Genomic DNA, 6,988 nt, shown 5'->3' with positions numbered 1-6,988 from the left:
TGATTGTGGAACATAGCCTGATAATAAAGACATATTCATAATATTTAATAAAGAAGTGCTAATTAATGAAAAAACTTCCTTCAACAGCTTAGTTGGAATTGGGTCTAACATACATGTTTGTTGAGATATAACATACAGACATGTAATAATAATAATAATAATACATGGGACTTTTATAGCGCTTTTCATGAAACTCAAAGACGCTTTGACAGAGAGTTAAGAAAAATAAAGACAAGAGAAAACAACAACAACAATTTAAAAAATAGATACAAAGAAATACAAAAAGAGATAAACAAAACAGAAAATAGGGGGGGAGGGGGGTGGTCAGTGGTTGAATGCAGTGTTGAACAGGTGGGTTTTGAGTGATGTTTTGAATGCTGTGAGGGAGGAAGAATCTCTGATGGATTGGGGTAGTGAGTTCCAGAGGGTGGGTGCAGCAACGGAGAAGGCTCTGTCGCCCCAGGACTTGAGGTTGGTCCGGGTGGAGAGGGACAGGAGGTTGGCAGTAGCAGAGCGGAGGGAGCGAGTGGGAATGTGTCTGTGGAGGAGGTCAGTCAGGTAGGATGGGGCCAGGTTATGGAGGGCTTTGTATGTCATCAGGAGGATCTTGTACTGAATTCTCTGGGGGATGGGGAGCCAGTGGAGCTTGATGAGGACGGGTGTAATGTGTTCACGGATTCGGGTGTGGGTGAGTAGACGGGCGGCGGAGTTCTGGATATATTGAAGTTTTTTGAGGATTTTTGCAGGTGAACCGTAGAGGAGGCTGTTGCAATAATCTAGACGGGAGGTGATGAAGGCGTGGATGAGGGTTTCGGCAGCAGTGGGAGAGAGGGATGGACGTAAACGGGCGATGTTTTTGAGGTGGAAAAAGGCTGTCTTTGTGATCTGTTTGATGTATTTGTTGTAGGAGAGGGTTTGGTCAAATATGATGCCTAGGTTCCGGATGTGAGGGGAGGTTTGAACTGGGAAGCCGTCTATATTGAGGGTGAAGTTATGGATAGGTGTGGTGAGCTTGTTTTGTCCAATGATTATTATTTCAGATTTATCACAGTTGAGTTTCAGGAAGTTAAGTTGGAGCCAGGATTTTATTTCAGTGATGCAGTTTGTCAGGATGGAGTGGGTAGCAGTGGAGATGGACTTGGTGGAGATGAGAAGCTGGATGTCGTCGGCAAAGCAGTGGAATTGAAGTCCATGACGGCGGATTATATGACCAAGGGGAAGCAGGTAAAGGATGAAGAGGAGGGGGCCGAGAACTGAACCTTGAGGGACACCTTGGGGGAGAGGAGCGGTGGGGGATTTGCAGTTATTGATGTAGATGAACTGGTTTCTGTCAGAGAGGTATGAGGTGAACCAAGAGAGGGCAGTGCCGGTGATGTTGAAGGTGGTTTCAAGACGGGTGAGGAGGATGGAGTGATTGATGGTGTCGAAGGCAGCGCTGAGGTCAAGGAGGATGAGGATGTTGAGGTTACCAGCATCGGAGGAGAGGAGAAGGTAATTTGTAATTTTGAGGAGTGCAGTTTCGGTACTGTGGTTTGAGCGGAATCCGGATTGAAAAGTTTCATAGAGGTTATTAGCAGAAAGATGATGTTTAAGTTGTGACGCTACAGCGCGTTCCAGAACTTTTGACAGAAAGGGTAGGTTCGAGATTGGTCTGAAGTTATTAGGGTTGTCAGGGTGTATGACTCCATGTATTACTGTGTGTACCATATATTGTTTATGTAAGTAGCTGTGACTACTAACTGTGTTCATTGGTTAGGGCTGTACCACATGATTGTGATGTCACTACCTGGGGTATAAGGCTAGTCACTGTGACCTTTTTACCTGTGCTGGACTATGGTGATTTTATGTATATGAATGCACCTGCCAATTGCCTGGTCAAGTTAGATGCTGCGTATCACAGTGCACTGAGATTTGTGACAAACTGTAAAGCATTAACCCATCACTGTACCCTGTATGCAAGGGCTGGTTTGCTTTCACTAACTGTACGGAGGCTCAGTCACTGGTACATTTTTATATACAAAGCCATGTTAGGGAAACTTCCATCTTATATCTGCTCCCTGATCTCACGGACAATTGTAAGTGGCTACTGTAGTACTGCCTGAGATCGAATGCTGTGGTTTTATTAAATGTGCCAACTGCTAGGACTGTCTTAGGGAAGACAGCTTTTAGATGCGCAGCTCCTCTGTCTTGGAATAGTCTGCAAATTAAATGGAAACTGAACAATCTGGTGCCACTAAATCTTTTTAAAGCTCGGTTGGATACTACTCAATCGGAAGATATAGGTACCTGTTTATGTGGATAATTATGTAAATGATGCTGTATGATGTCCTTTTGTTGTTCTATTTATGTTTTTATGTTTCATGTGGAACTACTTGAGCAGGTCTCCCTTGAAAAAAAAATCAATGATCTCAATGGGATTTATCTGTCTAAATAAAGGTTTGAAATGAAATGAAATAAGACCATTGGAAGTCACGCCCCTTCTCTCTCTGTCCTCAAGCCTCTTGAGATGTGTGCCTATAATAAATAATGCCGTGATGAATGGCTAAACTTGAACTGCTGAGATTATTCACCTTTCTGCTGCAGGAGACAAAAGGTTTAAGTATAAATCTGCTAACAACGTTGATGGTTTAGAAGAGAGAATCATTGAATTTAATTGTTCAAGGTTTATGGCTGAAAAGCATTCTAGTTTACTATCTAGTAATATTATAACTTACGTTTCCGGGAGCTGTTTGATAACACTATACTGGTCAAAGGCAAGAGGTCATTAATTTTGTTTCTAAGAGTAACAATTTTATCATTAAAAAAGCACATAAAATCATTACTACTGGATACTGGCTTCCAAGCCAATATTTCAAGGATGCTACGTCATCAAGTGGCGCAGCAGGACCATTCCAATGTCCAGCATACTTGGAATTCCACCGAGGCCGCGTCCTTGGTTTGGGGGGAAATTTCGAGGCTGCACATGGGTAGTCCTTAAAATCCCCACAATGCTTTGCGCACGGACCAATTTCAAAAACCCTTGCGGAGAATGGCTGAACCGACGCAGCACACATTTAAATGTAAGTATGTAGTGGCGTAGAACATGTGTTGGTAAATATGTTACTTTGTTACATTTGGTTATCACCAAAAATGTGTTCCGTGAAAGTAAAGCAAGTTCATAATTAGATAGACATTGTGAGGTATTTCTTTTCGGTACAGTTTATGTTGAAACCGTTAGAGAGAGTGGCACACTTGTTAGCCTGTTCCATTCTTCTTCGTTTTCCGAAGCCGTGGCTTGGAAGTATACTTGCTTCGTTTCTGAAGGAAGCGACTTGGAAGTACGCGACTACCAAGCCAGTATCCCCGAGATTGAGAAACGGCCAGTGTTTTTTTTATATATAGATAGTTCCGGAGCACATATCGATAGATGTCTTGTAATGCACTGTTGAGGAATCTGCGACCCACGGTTTTCATTCATTGCATAACTACACTATAGTTGTGTATATGATATGTCAATAAACCTTAGAAAATCTTGAAATCTTGAAAGGGATGTGCAAAATAGCCATAATATACAGTCTTTAATGAACTATTAGTAGAGAATAACGAATAAGGAATATACTTTATAGGGATCTGCAGATAAATGTTTAGTCTTCTCAAGCACCAACTATCAAATATCTCTCCTGATTGTTGGCACATGACAATCACCTTCCCTGAATTTTACTCAGGTGTAACTAAAGTCTGATTTAAAGGTTGTTTATATTTCACATCATTAATCAGAATCTGAAAAGTAACTCAAATAAGTGTAGTGGAGTAAAAATACCAGGTTAACCTCTGAATTGTAGTGGAGTAGAATTACAAAGTAGCAATGAGCTGTCATGTGGGTATATATTAATGCTGCGCATTATGGACACAAGCGATGTTCACCCATTTATTAATTATATGTTTTACATTTGATAACACCAATGTGTTTAATACTGGCAACTTCTAATTGTGGGAAAAAACGAAAACGTTCAGTAGAGACGTCCCATAGAACATTTTGCGAAACACAATAGCCAGCATGTGTAGTTCTGGGGGGGGCGTTCGATTCCAGTTTTGGATAGTCTGGCGTGATTTCGTTCCATTTCCAACCGCTGTTTGACACTCGCGCGTAACCTTGGGCGCACTGCCACTCCAACATCCAATCCCAGAGCTTGAAGATTAATCACGGGGACAGTAGTCCTAACGATAGCTGGGGATTATGGGTAGTGTAGTGTCTTCGGCCATCCTAAACTCAGAAATGTTTTTCGGATTTCATATCGCAATTAACATCATATCCCTAAGTGCATTGCGGCTACAAACATCCAATCAGCGAGCTTAAACCATAGCTGAGGATCTTGGTAATCAGTTCAGTGGCTGTGTTATCGCAATGATGCTCGAATTTCCCTTAGAGGCCTACGTCTGTTTCCGGTTATTTTTATTTTTAAATTAAGTCCTGACGGACGCCAAAAAAAGCCAGAGATTATGGAATTAAACAAATAAATAAAAACAAGGATAATTGTATGTTATTGAGTAAATAACAGTGTGTTATTTAGAAAAGAATAACAAATTAGAAGGAAAAAAAGATTTTAAAAAATACAGATTTCAGTATTTTGAGGCTCTGAGCCCCATTTCTTTTCCTCACAGACGACAGAAAAAGTCCGACATTATACAATTTAAAATAAAAGCAATATCGTGGCTTGATATTGAGTAAGAAAATGTTTTTATGAACCCCCACAGCTCCGGTCTTCCAAGACCCAAACGGAAAAAAGACGTGCATGCAGGCACGAAACATAAACCAATAGAAATACATTGCTTTATCAAATCGTTCTGTGTGACACGAAAAAAAGGGGAAATCGTGATGGTGAACACGAATCAATAGATTAAATGTCATGACTATAACACGAAAGGCAGTGAGACTGGGTTGAAATACCAGTAGTGCAAGCTGTTGTCATGTTCTTCACAGATCCCTCACAAATGATTGAGCAAGTCATTAGTTTCTTGGTCATCCGTTGGTCTCCCTTTTCAAATGTGGGTTTTCTTTGACCTTTGTGCTGATCCCCACCATAGATCCATTTGGCCCTTCAGCATTGAAGTCTTGATTGTGGTTCTGTCATTGGCCAGACTATACATTCTAATGTTAAATAAATGAAAACCATTGACGTTAAGAATTAGATATTCATTATTAATGCTGTAAATTACCTTTAATATGTCTAACTATATTTTAAATGTGTTACCTTTTTATAGAAGTGATTATATATTGTAGGCCAATATTTTTCTATGTAAAGTTTCGTTTAGCACTTTTATTTTGATAAGATCGGGACTCTTATTTTGAAGGAACTTTTACCGGAAGTGAATGCACAACGGAGCAGAAATGTACATATATATTTTGCCTCCCAAGGACTTTACACATTTCCTCTTTTGCTTTCGTTCGGGTTCATCTTGCGCTTTATCAGTTGAATCACTTTGAACATTCGTTTCAGATGTTGACGGGTTGGCCGAACTTTTTACCCCACAGTCAAACAACTTAATTTGCTTCGCCATTTAAAAAAAAAAAAAAACACACGGCGCACCGCGCACACGAGTAAACGTGCATCGCTTTCTGGCTCCGTAATCACACCAATGCACGTGCAACTTAAGTATCAGGTTCCGACTGGTCACAACAATAATTAAATATCACTCTTAATACAACAAATAATTAACATTTATCTACACTGAACAAAAATATAAATGCAACAACTTTTGTTTTTTGCTCCCATTTTTCATGAGATGAACTCAAAGATCTAAAACATTTTCTATATACACAAAATAACCATTTCTCTCAAATATTGTTCACAAATCTGAAAAAATCTGTGATAGTGAGCACTTCTCCTTTGCCGAGATAATCCATCCCACCTCACAGGTGTGGCATATCAAGATGCTGATTAGACAGCATGATTATTGCACAGGTGTGCCTTAGGCTGGCCACAATAAAAGGCCACTCTGAAACGTGCATTTTTGCTTTATTGGGGGGTCTGGGGGGTTCCGAAAACCAGTCAGTATCTGGTGTGACCACCATTTGCCTCACGCAGTGCAACACATCTCCTTCGCATAGAGTTGATCAGGTTGTTGATTGTGGCCTGTGGAATGTTGGTCCACTCCTCTTCAATGGCTGTGCGAAGTTTGCTGGATATTGGCAGGAACTGGAACACGCTGTCGTATACGCCGATCCAGAGCATCCCAAACATGCTCAATGGGTGACATGTCCGGTGAGTATGCTGGCCATGCAAGAACTGGGATGTTTTCAGCCTCCAGGAATTGTGTACAGATCCTTGCAACATGGGGCCGTGCATTATCATGCTGCAACATGAGGTGATGGTCGTGGATGAATGGCACAACAATGGGCCTCAGGATCTCGTCACGGTATCTCTGTGCATTCACAATGCCATCAATAAAATGCACCCTGTGTTCGTCGTCCATAACATACGCCTGCCCATACCATAACCCCACCACCACCATGGTAGCGTCAGACAGCCGAAGACTGACAAAGACATTGGAGTCCTGTTGGAGTCACGAGGGAGGCAAAGAGGAGGCAAATCCTACTCTGATTCAGCTAATTACCGCTGGTGTCTTATTTATCTTTTCTTTAGTTTTCTAGCCCCTCAGGCTATAATCATGTGTATTTTCTCCTTTCCTGTTCATGTGTTCATCTCGCAATTATCACTGGCCCCGTGTATCTCCTAATCGCTATAACCGGCCTGCTCTCATCTATCCCACATGCTCCACTGAGATCCAACATCTAGTTTCAGGTGGCCTGTGGAACTGCCAGTCAGCTGTTCCTAAGGCTGACTTCATCTCTGGCTACGCCTCCCTGCAGTCCCTGGATTTCCTTGCTCTCACTGAGACCTGGATTACTCCATTCAACACATCCACCCCAGCAGCTCTCTCCACAGCATATTCCTTCTCCCATACACCCAGACCCACTGGCAGAGGAGGTGGCACTGGTCTCCTGCTC

Source organism: Gymnodraco acuticeps, unplaced genomic scaffold (genome assembly GCF_902827175.1).
Source record: "Gymnodraco acuticeps unplaced genomic scaffold, fGymAcu1.1, whole genome shotgun sequence".
In the NCBI taxonomy this organism is placed as follows: Eukaryota; Metazoa; Chordata; class Actinopteri; order Perciformes; family Bathydraconidae; genus Gymnodraco; species Gymnodraco acuticeps.
Note: the sequence above shows the minus strand (reverse complement) of the source record.